This window comes from Pseudorca crassidens, chromosome 7, assembly GCF_039906515.1.
Source record: "Pseudorca crassidens isolate mPseCra1 chromosome 7, mPseCra1.hap1, whole genome shotgun sequence".
In the NCBI taxonomy this organism is placed as follows: domain Eukaryota; kingdom Metazoa; phylum Chordata; class Mammalia; order Artiodactyla; family Delphinidae; genus Pseudorca; species Pseudorca crassidens.
In genome coordinates, this window is record NC_090302.1 from 10750928 (window position 1) to 10765715 (window position 14788).

Here is a 14788-nt window from a genome sequence, read left to right on the forward strand (position 1 = left end):
CTAGCTCTCTTATAAAGGCATGTCTCCATGGGTCCACGTATAAAATGAAGGAGCTAAATTAGATAATCCCTGAAGGAATTTTCCAGCTTTATGATGAAATGAATTGGGTAAAACAGGAAGTTGCAATTTAGGAAAGCCCTGCCAAAAGCAAATAACTATGGTACTCACAGCCCAAATTCATTGGGATGATTTTGATTACAGATACTGTTCAATAATCCCTCAAACAATATTTAACATTCCTTAATGCTTACCATACCTTGTTTCCCTGTTTAAATTTTAGAATACCTGGCTGCTGTAAAGTCTGTAGGATCACATAATTTACGTGTAAATTCTGTTCTCTGGGTCTACCGCATAGAAATGTTTGCAGTTAAAGTTATGATATTATGACAATTTGTAATGTAAACTCGAAATTCAGTGTAGAGTTTTCATTTGTGTTTTTTTCTTTTTAACACGATCACTTTTCTTCTCATTTATAACCCCACCCCCTCAATGTCACACTTTTCTTTTGTAAGTACATTTTCATTCATTGAGTTAAACCCACAGTTCATTTCAGAGTTTTCTCTTATTCCTTGTAAAGGAATTTTTATCTGCAAAACTCATTCAGCATTGAGAAGAGTCCTATCCTCTTAAGATCAAATGCTCTGAGTTTGAGAACTTGGATTCATTAAGGAAAATTGCAAAACCTTCTTAAATGCTGTTGGTCTGGAAAAAGGGAACCCAGCAGGAAAGGGGCGGCAATGTATGGGGGAGGGGGGGAGGGGGGTTAGCAAGGGAGCTGCAGTTGAAATATTCATCAATCATTTTACTGGCACCAGGAAACCAATCAGCCTTTTAGGGGAGAGAACTTAATCAATCACCTAATGTGGGAAATTACAATTGCTTTCCCACAAAAAAATATTCCCTTACTTGCTGACAGATTAAATCTGAAAGATAGTTGGGCTGGCTGGAATTCAGAGCTAACTGCTGGTGAGCAGTTACTGAAAGTACTACTGTGATGAAAAAATGCATTTAACATTTGAAGATAAAATGCACTATCTGCCGTGAGCCTTTTAAAAATATTTCAAAGTAAGTTTGCTTTTCATATAGTGTGCCCATTAATAAAAAAACAATTACCGAGCATCTATGGGTAGTATGAAGTGTGTGAAGTACTGTAAATTTATTCTCCAAAGCTAGTTTCAGGAGCATAGATAGGGCTTCTGGCTGAAGGATACCCAGTGTTTCCAATGCTGTGTTTGGAAAGCAAGTTTAGAGCGTTGTTTAAGGGACGCTTCCTGGGCAACACAGTTGGAAGTGCTTGCATACAAGCAGGAGGGATTTAGCTCTATCTTGTATTTAGATTTTAAATGGTGTGATCTCTGAGTTCTGTGCTTGAATTGCCTGTGGCCCTTAGGTTCCTTAGGTGTGAGCTGTTTAGGAATCTAATGATTTTAAAATTAGAAATGTGTAATCACTGTAGAAAATATGGAAACTGAAGGGAAAATTACGTATAATCTTGTCTCCAAGCAACTTTTATTAGCATTTTCTTATGTTTTCTTCTAGACTCTTCAAATCCTAGTTTTTTTGCGTATTGTTCTGATCATACAGTATATACCGTTATGTTTTATGCTTTTTGTTTAATTTTAAGCCTTTTTCTCATGTTATAAACTTTACTGATTCAACATTAACTTATTTAAAACTTTTAATAGCTATATGACAGCCCATTGTTTTTCACTGTTGGACATTAAGATAGTTTTTAGTTTCTCACTGGTATAACAATACTGCTCAGACTATCTTGTGCTTTCTTTTATTTTGGCTTATTTTTGGGGGGATAAATTTTTAGAAGTATGTATCTACCTCGGTGTACCATCGCCAACAACCAGTTTAATTTACACTAAGATATCTTGTATACTAACATCTAGGACTTATTACTATTTTTTTAATAAATGCCTCATGCTTGAGATAGAATTGAGACACTGGTAGGCTATTTCCTCTGTTCTTATGTTATGGAGGGATATGTGAAGTCATTCCCAATGCCTTTTGTCCTCTGAATCTTTTAGATTTCTGGCACCAGGCCCCCCATGCACATTGCCTTCTATCCCCCACCCCAGTATCTCCAGCCTGGTCAGAGCAGTGCTTAAGGACCCTTCTGAGGCTGCCTTCTTTTTCTTATAGATCATGGGTGAATGGGTCACAAAGACACTCTGGAGCCTTCTCTGGTTGCCTCTGAAAATTTCAGGAGGATGGATTGGGGTGGGGGGGTGTCTCTCTGTCTTCAAATACAACTATATCAGCTTCCTCAAAGTCTTGAATATGTCCTGAAACTTAAAACTGAATTTGATTGGAAATTAAGTACATGGAGAGAGAAGTTAAACTTACATTCCTTTAGATATCTGCATAATCTGCATGGCTTCCTCAGTGGCTGAAACACTGACCCTGCACAGGGTTTGATAGTGAAAAACCTAAATAAATTTTATGCTAATTTGAAGGGCATTCATAATTTTTAACAGGGCTGGTTTCAGAATGGAAACATATTTTCAGAGTCTGGCTATCTACAAATTTTGAATTAAATCATAAATCATACTTGCTGAAATTAAGATTTAAGAGTCTTCTAGTAATTTTAAAAGTTGAGGTTGATTGAGAGTAAACACAAATGTTTGAAGATCATTTGCTCTGCTTCTTTGTGTTCACCACTGGTGGTAAGAGAGTTTGCAATTTGCCAAGACACAGTTTTTATAAGGCTCTTTAATAAGAAAGTGAATAAGCCAGCTGCTCTTTCCCTCGACTATACCAATTGCAGACCCTCTCAAATCCTGGTTAGTAATTAAAAGCCTTGAGATGACCTTGAATCTAACTGAAGGACAGAAGCTGTCTTGAGTTAAATTTATAGTCCTTGTTGTTTTCACAAGAGGTTAGGAAGAATCATATTCTATTTGCTAAAACATTAAGGGTAGCCTTGGGTATACGTTGAAGATCAGAAATAATAAGAGGCACTTTTAAAGTGCAGAAGAGAAGCCTGGAATGGACCAAAAAAAATTAGCTTTGTCATTTCTTCGTTAAGCATTTGAAATATATATTTGAAGAGGTTTAAGGTAGGGTGATGTTTTTCCAAGTGTCAGTTTGCTTAAAAGATCTTTCTTTTCTCCATCTTAACATAAAGAGATTTTTGAACCCAGTGTTCAAAATCAGAATAAATGTTTAATGCCTTTTAAAAGTAACAGTTTAATTCATTCTTAAAATATTTTACAGGAGTGGGAACTTTGTTAGTAAAAGTTCCTGATTATGCTGAGGCAAAAATGCTTTATATTTGGGCTGTATCATAAGATCTATGAGTAGAGAATTTTTCTGCTTACCAAAAAGAGCAAAATATATTTTCAGTTGTTTAGAGAGCCTTGAACTACTATCTTATTGATAGGAGGAAAGTTGAACATGTTGCTACAAGAAAAGTCAAGTTTTATGTGTCAGTAGGTGAGATAAGACATTTCTCTTAGCATCATAAATGTGATAAATCCCTGAAGACCCCAGTAGTAAGGCAAACAGTTTGAGCAAGCACTAATGTCTTATATAGATTGTGTAGACTTTAGGATTATTTTAGTTTTTACATTTACTTAATGAGGCTAGCCTACACTTTGACCAAAATAATTGATCATAAAACTATATACCTGTGTGTTTGTGTGTATGTGTATGTGTGTATATGTACACACACATCAGGGATTGTCAGTGTGGTATCCCTAAAGATGGTAGTACGGGTTCTCAAGCAATTTCAGTTGTGCAAAATTTGATCTAAAATCATGAGTAATAAGGTTGTCCAGCCTAAATAAAGTAATAATGTCTCTACAATCTTGACTTTTGCCTTGAAAGTATTCTAGTTTAGTCTGGCAGCAGCAGTGCCACTCAACCTCTGAACAGCAGATACTAATTTTTGCAGAAGAGGGTAGAATAAATAGTTATTGTAGTATGGTAGACAAACTGCATTGGTATGGGTGGCAATTTAAAATTATTTCAGAGAACTATTATTATGATGTAGTGATTAACTAGGTGTGTTAAGGCATGAGCTCTAGTTGGACCTGGGTTTAAAGCCTGTCTCTCCTACTTTTTTGATTTTTTTGGAGGGTAGTGGTGCTGAAAGGATGTAGAATCACCACACAAGTTACTGGAGAATGAATTGTTGTAGTGTGTGAAGAACCTGGAGTGTAGCTGTGTTACTGTACGAAGGTTATTTAACATTTCTCAATTTCCTTATCTGTAAGTAACGTTAATATACCTACTTCTTGGGTAAGCAAGCCAGTTCACCGAAATCCAAGTCATTGAAACTGGTTTGCCAGATATCCACTTTACCCAGTATTCAATTCAACAAAAATCAATTTGCTAAATCTAATTTGTAGAACTTACAGAATTTGTTGTCAGTTTCCTTCTTCTAAATTGCTACCCTGTCATTTTTTGCCCTTTTCTTCTCTCCCTTTTCCTGTACCCCATCTTTTCCCCCATTACCTGCAGCCCAGAGCAGACTGTATCTTTCCACCAGCAGAGGTCCCCTCTCTGCCCTGGCTCTTTCCAGCTGCAGGAGCAGCAGAGAGCTGGGATAGAGACAAATTGAACATTCTTGAAAATGCTGCTGTGCTAACTATTGATCTTAATTTGGCAGAAATCTTTTTTTAAAACATAAATTTATTTATTTAATTTATTTTTGGCTGCACTGGGTCTTCGTTGCTGCGCGTGGGCTTTCTCTAGTTGTGGTGAGTGGGGGCTACTCTTCCTTGCGGTGCACGTGCTTCTCATTGCGGTGGCTTCTCCTGTTGCAGAGCACGGGCTCTAGGCACGCAGGCCTCAGTAGTCGTGGCATGAGGGCTCAGTAGTTGTGGCCTGCGGGCTCTAGAGCGCAGGCTCAGTAGTTGTGGTGCACGGGCTTAGCTGCTACGCGGCATGTGGGATCTTCCCGGACCAGGGCTTGAACCCGTGTCCCCTGTGTTGGCAGGCAGATTCTTAACCACTGCGCTACCAGGGAAGTCCCCATGAATTGATTTTCCTGTCTACTATGTTGTACTTTGTCTGTGCTAGGTTATATCTTTGAACATTTACTGTGGATTCTTGATAAATCATCTTGTGAAACCTATTCCTAATAGGTTTCTAATCCCAGAGGCCAGACTGGTGTAGTGTATGGCAGGTCAAACTTGGTATAATTGATACGTTAATAAAATTTTTCTAGTACTTGGCATAAGCTAAAATATATGATTCACTGTTCTTTGACACTTTGAACCCAGGGTTTCAACCCAGAGCTTATCCCAGGGTAAAATTTGTCAGCATGCCCTGGTATGAAGTAATGGAGACTTTAGAACAAGGGTTTGAAATTTTATTATCTAGCTCATATGCTCTATCTAGAGGAGGATCCTAAGGGCCATTTGTACCTTAAGGAGTCTAGTGTTTAGAAGACATTGCTTTAATGGCAGATGCAAAAATTAAAACCAAACTTCAGAGTTAATGCCACCTCCATTTTTAGTCATGGGGACAGTTGTGCCCCTTGAAAATTGCTTGTTTAAATTCTTAACTTTTTTTTTAAACTGGCCATTTAAAAATTTATTTTATTTTTATTTACTTATTTATTTTTGGTTGCATTGGGTCTTCATTGCTGCATGTGGACTTTCTCTAGTTGCATCGAGCGGGGTCTACTCTTTGTTGTGGTGCGCGTGCTTCTCATCGCGGTGGCTTCTCTTGTTGCGGAGCGCGGGCTCTAGGCGCGCGGACTCAGTAGTTGTAGCTCACGGGCGCTAGAGCGCAGGCTCGGCTCAGTAGTTGTGGCGCAGGGGCTTAGTTGCTTCACGGCATGTGGGATCTTCCTGGACCAGGGCTCGAACCCGTGTCCCCTGCATTGGCAGGTGGATTCTTAACCCCCGCGCCACCAGGGAAGTCCCTGACCATTTTTTTTTTAAAAGATACCTTTTTGTGTTTCCAAGGAAAAGAATGAAGTCCAAAACCAATTAGTGGTGTTGGAGAAGAATGCTGTTGTGGGATTTAGGACATGTCCTTGCAAACAGGGAGGCAGTGCTGGCCCTGGGCATGTGACACAGAAGTAGATCTCTGTGTGGAATGGGAAGGAATTGTAATACTTAATGGCTTTTAGGAAATAAAGCAAAATAACATTAGGCTACTTAATACTATGTGGAACAAGTTAAAAAATGAATATCGTGGGCTTCCCTGGTGGCGCAGTGATTGAGAGTCCGCCTGCCAATGCAGGGGACATGGGTTCGTGCCTCAGTCCGGGAAGATCCCACATGACGCAGAGCGGCTGGGCGCGTGAGCCATGGCCGCTGAGCCTGTGCATCCGGAGCCTGTGCTCCGCAGTGGGAGGGGCCGCAGCGGTGAGAGGCCCGTGTACAGCAAAAAAAAAAAAAAAAAAAGAATATCGTGAACTGAAAACACGAAGACTGTAACATGGTAGTGACTGTAAGCAACCAGTATGTCTACACAACTTCAGTTTCCAGGTCAGCTTGTATTTCAGTCTGCCTTGTTGACCTTATGAGTACTCTCTTCTCATCTTGACATCATTAGCTAATATTCTAAAAATATGGTCACTTTGACTTATTCAGGAATGTGAAGCATATGCAGAAACTGGATTGCTAAAGTCAGATCAGAAGTGCTGTATACCAAGTAACGGTTCCCCACTCTGGGAGCGTGACATTTTTGGTATTTCACTTAGTTTTGAGATACATGTTTGGAAGTAAGAATGTTACATTATGTTTGTGCTAATGCTAATGCATGATACTGTTAGAAGATGAACTTTACCCCTAAGCTGACAGACCTTATAACAGGTATCAAAAGTTAAAAGGATGCATGTATTATACAAGTAGAGTATGATTTTAGTTGGGCAGGGTAGACTAGTATCTGTAGCTCTCAAACATGCCCCAGACATTTATTTCATTGGTCTGGTGATCTGAGATCTGAATGGTTGACCCAGAGGTCAGTTTTCACATGAATGCTATAGCTTCATCAAGAAGCCAACATCTCAATAATAGCACTGAGTGATGACTTAATAAAAGATCCTATTCTCTATGTGTGCACAGAGTGGAACAGTTTCCCTAGAGCTGCTGCAAAGTGGTTTATATTTTTTAATCAAGAAGTCTATTTCACAAGTATACTTATATTTGTGGCTTGGAGGGTGAAGATCAGAATGACTTTCCCAACTATGATAATAATGGCTAACTCTATTTTCCCATCTTACAAGATGGCAGTGAAAAAGCTGAGAAGCCAGATACTAAAGAGAAAAAAATGTGAAGCCAAGAAGGCTGATGTGTAGAGAACAAATGTATGGATACCAAGGGGGAAAGAGGTGGGGTGAGAGGAACTGGGAGACTGGGATTGACACGTATACATTATTGATACTATGTATAAATTAGACAACTGATGGGAACATACTGTGTAGCTCAGGGAACTCTACCTAATGTACTGTGGTAACCTAAATGGGAGGGAAGTCCAAAAGGGAGGGGATATCTGTGTGTGTATGGCTGTTTCATTTTGTTGTGCAGTGGAGGCTAACACAACATTGTAAAGCAACCATACTCCGATAAAAATTAAAAGAAAAAAAAAAAGGCTGATGCTGGTGACAGGGTTAAAAAGGTTAAGAAGGGGAAGCCCCAGTGCAGCTGAAACCCTGTCTTGGTCAGAGGAATTGGCCAGTATTCCTGATTGGTTATGTATTCCAGAAAGGCCTTGTACAAGATGAAGTATTCAGCAGCTAAATCCAAGGTTGAAAAGAAAAAGAAGGTGATGGTCCTTGCTACTGTCACAAAACCAGTTGGTGGTGACAAGAATGGTGGTACCCGAGTGGTTAACTTCACAAAACGCCTAGGTATTATCCTACTGAAAATGTGCCTGGAAAGCTGTTAAGTCATGGCAAAAAACCCTTCAGTAAACATGTGAGAAAACTGCGTGCTGGCATCACTCCTGGGTCCATTCTGATCTGCCTCACTGGGCGCCACGGAGGCAAGAGGGTCATCTTTCTGAAGCATCTGAGCAGTGGCTTGCTACTTGTGACTGGGCCTCTGTCCCTCAATCGAGTTCTCCGCAGAACACACCAGAAATTTGTCATTGCCACCTCTACCAAAATTGATATCAGTGGTGTGAAAAATCCTGGAACATCTCACTGATGCTTACTTCAAGAAGAAGAAGCTGTGTAAGCCCAAGCACCCGGAAGGTGAGATCTTCGACCCACAGAGAGAGAAACATGAGATTACAGAGCAGCGCAAGGTTGATCAGAAAGCTGTGGACTCACAAATTCTATGAAGAATCAAAGCTGCTCCTCAGCTCCAGGGCTACCTCTGCTCTGTGTTTGCCCTTACAAATGGAATTTATCCTCACAAAATAGTGTTCTAAACTTCTTACAAAGAACCTAATTGAATAACTGGTCCATCTAAAAAAAAAAAAAAAATGGCTAACTTTTACTAAACATGTACTATGTACCAGGTGCTCTCTTGAGTGCTTTAAATTTTCTTTCATTTCATTTAATCCTCTCCGGAGCCCTGTGACATGTACATACTATTATTGTTGCCATTTTTAGATTGGGAAAATGCCAAAGCCTTTAGGAAAATGCCAAAGCCAAATTGTTTAAATCAGAGAGATATTACAGATATTACTCCCTTTACACAGTTTCTCCCTTCTGTAAAATGGGGGCTAGAGTGCGATGGAAGAGATTAGGGATGGTTTATAAGGTTTCTTCTAGTTAAAAAAAAAAAAAAAATCTAAGAATCTTGGCAACCTCTTAAGGGTTCCTCAAGTGTTAACGTTATATCCTCTGTATCCCCTAGTATACACAACTGCCAACTTTTGAAAAATTCATAGACTTTAGAGCTGAAAAAATACTAAGAAAATTGGCCAGACTTTCTCCTTTTACTGAAGAGAAAATGGAGCACAGAGGGAATAGATCCCTTAGCATCACACAAATGGCTTATTAGTACCAGAGTAAGGCTAGTGTTCAGGTGTCTTGCCTCCCTGGTGTATCACTTTATTGATGTCTCAACATTAGGAAATTGCTTTAACATCAGAGTTGGTATAGACGTTTTTATCTCTGTATAAAGAGTTAAGAGTTTGGAAATAGGAATTGATGTTTTACCCTTTCCAAACTTCATGATGAGTCAAGGAAAAGAAGGTTCTAAAAAGTAGCTTTTCAAATGTTGGACTTGCTTATTTCTATGGTTTTTTTTTTTTTTTTTTTTGGCGGTGCCACGTGGCCTGTGGGATCTCAGTTCCCCGACCAGGGATCAGACCTGGGCCCTCGGCAGTGAAAGCTTGGAGTCTTAACCACTGGACTGCCAGGGAGTTCCCTATTTCTATGATTTAAGGCCTTCCATGCCTTGCTAAACATGCTGAAAATCGGGAGCCAGCCAACAGGCGCATGAGAAGATGCTCAACATCGCTAATCATCGGGGAAATGCAAATCAAAACTACAATGAAGCATCATCTCACACTTGTCAGGATGGCTGTCACCAAAAAGAACACAAATAACAAATGTTGGTGAGGATGTGGAGAAAAGGGTACCCTTGTACACTATTGGTGGGAGTGTAAACTGGTGTAGCCACTATGGAAAACAGTATGGAGGTTTCTCAAAAAACTAAAAATAGAACTACCATATGACCCAGCAGTTCGACTCCTAGCTATATATCCAAAAAAACCAGAAACACTAATTCGAAAATATACATACACCCCAATGTTAATGGCAACATTATTTACAATTGCCAAGATATGGAAGCTACCTAAGTGTCTGTCAACAGATGAATGGATAAAGATGATGTGGTAATATACATACAATGGAATACTACTCAACCATTAGAAAGAATGAAATTTTGCTGTTTGCAGCAACATGGATGGGCTTGGAGGTTATTATGCTAATTGAAATAAGTCAGACAGAGGAAGACAAATACAGAGTGTTGTATGATATCACTTATATGTGGAATCTAAAAAAAATAGAACAAACTAGTGAATATAACAAAGAAGCAGACTCACAGATATAGAGAACAAACTAGTGGTTACCAGTGGGGAGAGGGATTGTAAGAATCTAGGGGTAGCCAGCTTTATTCATCTTTGTATCCCTTTTAACTTAGCATAGTGCCCTATATTGAAAATGCTAGGTAAATATTTATTGAGTTTAATTTTAGAACGTAGGAAAGTGTAGCATATAAGAAGCAGAAGGGGCTTCCCTGGTGGCGCAGTGGTTGAGAGTCCGCCTGCCGATGCAGGGGATGCGGGTTCGTGCCCCGGTCCGGGAGGATCCCACATGCCGCTGAGCGGCTGGGCCCATGAGCCGTGGCTGCTGAGCTTGCGCGTCCGGAGCCTGTGCTCCGCAACGGGAGAGGCCACAGCAGTGAGAGGCCCACGTACCGCAAAAAAAAAATAATAATAATAAGCAGCAGGAGTTTTTCACCCTTAATCCTGTTTGTGGAGTGTCTTTTGCATTTATGTGGTGCTCTAAACATATGTTGGTTTTTGCTCTTCTATCTTGACTCCAGTTCAAATAGTTAAAAAAAATTTCTTTTGGGGTTATTTCATAGATTGGTTAACTAGCAACTAGCTTTGCTTCATATTTGAAAGATTCTGGGGTGCAAGTTTAAAGATGTTGTATCTTTTTGTTGCCACACAATGGATTTCTAAAGCTGAGACATGAGAGATGGTACTGAGCTTTAGCCTTAATGGTTAACTAGTGTATCAGAAAGATTAGTGCCCAGAATTATGTTTCTAATAAGAAGTACTTTAAAAGTCACTTAGAGAATGTTTGGGAGGTTTTTTTTTTTTCCTTCAGTTGAACTGGTCAGTTTTAGAGAGTTAAGGTGAATCATTTTGTTCTTAGGCTTTTTCTTTTTTATTGAAGCAAAGTTGCTTTACAATGTTGTGTTAATTACTGCTATACAGCAAAGTGATTCAGTTATACATATATATACTTTTTAAAAATATTTTTCATTGTTCTTAGGATTTTTAAAATGTGCATGTTTCTGTTTATAAAAACAATATATTTTCAATCAGAAAAGTTGAATGGAGGAAAAAAAATCATCCTCAGCAGATGGTTCTGAAATGACCTCGAAAGCTCTGTGACCACGGTCAAACAAACTCCTTTGTCTGTAGGACTCTTCTTCAGTTAGTCTTTGAAATGACAATGAGCAAAAAAAAATCTCCTTCACTCTCCCTACTCCTGCTGGGAGTAACATATATTTTTCCAAAACAACCTAGTTCTTGTTTAATTACAATATTGCATTCATTCATTCATGTAAAGTTTTATACTTCGGTTTGATCTGGTTAGTGAAGTTACTCTAGCTGCTTCTGATTATCTTGGATTATTCAAGAGGACGTTAATAATGGACTCGTCTAAGGTGTGGTGTTTTTTTCTTGGACTCTGAAGCCCTGCTTTTGTGGGAATGTCAGGGTTTGTTTTTTGAAATAACGTCAAGTTCCCATCTAGCTGTTGAAAAGCATGTACCTTGCAAAGGTGGGGTTTTATTAGCCCAACTGCTCTGAAGAGAAGTTCTCTTGTTTTGACTTTTGTGGCTCTTTCCATGTAACAGAATACAATAATCTGTTTAAACCTATAAGATGGAGAAAGGAAGAATTCGTGTAAAGCATCACGCCAATGCCAGGCCTATAGTAAAGATTCAATAAATGGCAGCTGAGAGATTATTTTATACATTTTATTGTATGTGTGCATTTTGAAATTTCTTTAACCTCCAAGCTGAATGGAGAATTATCAACAATCTCTTTTGTTACTACAGAGATCCAGGAATTGTAAATGAAAAATGTCAGAGGCTCATCAGTACATGCAGTTTTCTGAGAAATGCCTGTACTATATTTCCATAGAAACACTAATGACCTCTGACTCATCAAACCGAATTGCCTTCCTAAACTGTTTTCACCTTCTGATTCTCTAGCCACAGCCTTGAAGCTTTGTACTGCTTTTATTTTTTAAAATATCTTAAAATTGAAATGTCATAATCTTGAGCTGGTTTTTCTGCCTTCAGTATGGTTTCAAGGCTGCCGTTACAAAGCTAGAAGGCTGAAAAACTGTATGAAAGGTGATGTAGGTTGATCAGATGGAACTTATTAATGTTTCCATAGAAATGTAGACACTTCTTGTAAGCAGCATTTAAGCTGAGCAAATATGTGGGCACAATAGGTTATATAATTGAGAATCCTTGGCTTCTCCTCCCCCCACTCTTTTTTTCTGCCCCTAAGACTTCATGTTAAAAAAATGACATTAGGGAAAGGGCTTTGTTTTTGTTGCAGTTTTTAAAATGTGGCCTTGACATTTGTAGGTGGAGAAAGGGAAATATGACTTGTTCTGCCAGCCAGCTTTTGCTGTGCGGACTTGTGCTGTCTCTGTATTCAAAAGCATTTTCTGTTATTCCTGAAGTATAGTTTATCAGGTTGCCTGTGAGAAACAAAAGCTAATGGCACAAGTGGCATCCCACTCACTGGATAGAAAGGAAAGAGGCAGATGTGAATTTAATGCTCAGCCAATCTAAAGAAAAGTGTTTCTGTATTTGCTTGGGTCTGGGGCTAAATTGTAGGCTGCAGACTGGACTGTAAGGCAGGCCATGGTTTGGCTAACTAATGTTTGTTACCAAAAAAAAAAAAAAGCTACATTTCTTTTCAGCCACTACCTAAGCCATTCTTTGTACCAAAAGCAGTATAGGAGATGGAGTTGGGAGGGGCCCTGAAAAATGGGAAGAGTTCCTAGAATTTCAGGAGCTGTGGATGGTTTGCCATGTGTATCTTGTCTACCCTCTCAGAGCGCTTTCCTCCCATCCCTTTAACCCTTATGCTTATAGTTACCTGGTTGAAATTTTAGAACCACTATATTGAAGTTAGTCAGAGTTGGGCTGGTATTGACACACTTCCTAGGTGTATCCATGTATTTCCTTTACTCAGTGACTGTTGCCTATAGAATAAAAGCCAAAAACTCCCCGTGTATGGCAGTTAAAACCCTTTATGATATGGCCCTGGCTGGGACTCCAGTCAAATCACATTACCAGGTAACACTGTTCACTTTCTCTGTTCATGCCTTTTACATGTGGCTTCCTCTGCATATGTTTCTCAAATAGCCCTGTTTGTCTGGTGAATGCTTATCCCTTGCACATGCCCCTGGCCCCATGGTTGCTGCTGTGTTCTCACTAATATTGATAGCGGCTCTTAAGCGCTTTCCACTGCCCTAAGTGTATCATTTCATTGAATCCTCACAACAGTCTACAGATGAGGAAATTGGCTCAGATAGGTGAAGTCACTTCCTAAGTTAACACAGTAGTAAGTGATGGTGCCAGGACTCAAACCTATTCTGATAGCAAAATATATGCTCTTACTACTCTGCAGTGCTTCCCAGTTTCACCTTGTCCATCTGTCCCAATCTGTCCATCATTCACTCCCTACCATTAATTTTTTTAATGTTATTATCTATTTCACTATCTTTTTTTTTTTTGGCCGCACCACACGGCATGTGGGATCTTAGTTCCCTAACCAGGTATTGAACCTGTGCCCCCTGCAGTGGAAGTGTGGAGTCCTAACCACTGGACCACCAGGGAAGTTCCTTCGCTATCTTTATTTCATTTGGCTTTAATCTTTTCTTATTGTAGTAAAATACATATAACATAAAATTTACCATTTTAACCATTTTAAGTGTACAGTTCAGTGGCATTAAGTACATTCATATTGTTGTACTCTGTAGTTAATTTTTATTCTGTACCCCTCTGGACTATTCATTCTCTGACAGTAGGGTCATTCTTACTGATACCTGTATCTTCCAGGCCTAGGAGCTGCTACAGTGTGGGCAGGTACTTAATAACATTTGAGGAAGTAAGTGACTATATTTGCTAGGCTAATGGAATTACTTTCTGATAACAACCGATAAACTTATGAATTGGTTAGTAAATAACACTAGCATAAGCATTTCCATATTTCATTTACTTTAAAGCTGCAACAGAGTCCAAAAGGTGGCATAATACATTTAGAAGAGGGAGGACTTTTTTTCTAGTCTTATGTTTTCCATTATAATAGCCACTGGCCTTATGTGGCTACTTTAATTAATCAAAATTAAATTAAGTTAAAAATTCAGTTGCTCAGTCACACTAGTCACATCCTAAGTGCTTAATAGCCACATGTGGCTAGTGGCTATCATTTTGGATAATGAAGAGAGAGAACATTTCCATCATTGTAGGAATTTCAATTGGACATTGTTGGTCTAGACTTCGAAGGCAGAGAATACTGAAACAGTTATTTTCTCTTAGAACTTGATATTTTGGCAAGAACTTCATTGTGGTATCATGTGGTTTAGTACCATTGCTTTTTGGAGAAAGAAGTAGTTCCTCAACATTTACTGAGCATCCTTTCCTGGGATCCTGGGATGTGCCTCAGCCTTGAGGCTGGAGATAGTTAGGGCTGAGACCAGATCTGACTGAAAGAAGGACACAGAGTTTCATTGGGAACCTAATCATGATCAGAGGCACAAAGCAGATGGGAAACTGACACAGATGACCAGAGCTGTTGGTCCAGAAAGTACCAGTGAATGACTATTTTGTATCAGTACAAATCCTGGGTAAAGATTTTTAGCTTTTTTCTTAGGGAGTATGGAAAACAAAATTCTCTAAAACCTGAATTCACGGTCAGTAGCCCTGATGGTGATTTGGTGAGAGAAGCAGAGGGAATTGGGATCACAGAGTAGGGAACCTAATAAGGCAGAATAGTTTCAAAATCCTTCTAGATCCCTGACTTCCTTCTGGAAGCTCTGCTTCACTTCATATCTCACATTTTAAAGTACATGAAACTTGAATTGCAGTTGACTAGGTAA

General features: G+C 39.2%; 1 protein-coding gene and 1 pseudogene across 2 annotated transcripts in view; both read left to right on the top strand.

Moving 5' to 3' along the window:
* NR6A1 (nuclear receptor subfamily 6 group A member 1) overlaps positions 1–14788 on the top strand; it is a 209713-nt gene that overhangs the window by 9852 nt on the left and 185073 nt on the right. The gene's annotated exons all lie outside the window — the stretch shown is intronic.
* Positions 6276–8343, top strand: LOC137226965 (large ribosomal subunit protein eL6 pseudogene; annotated as a pseudogene).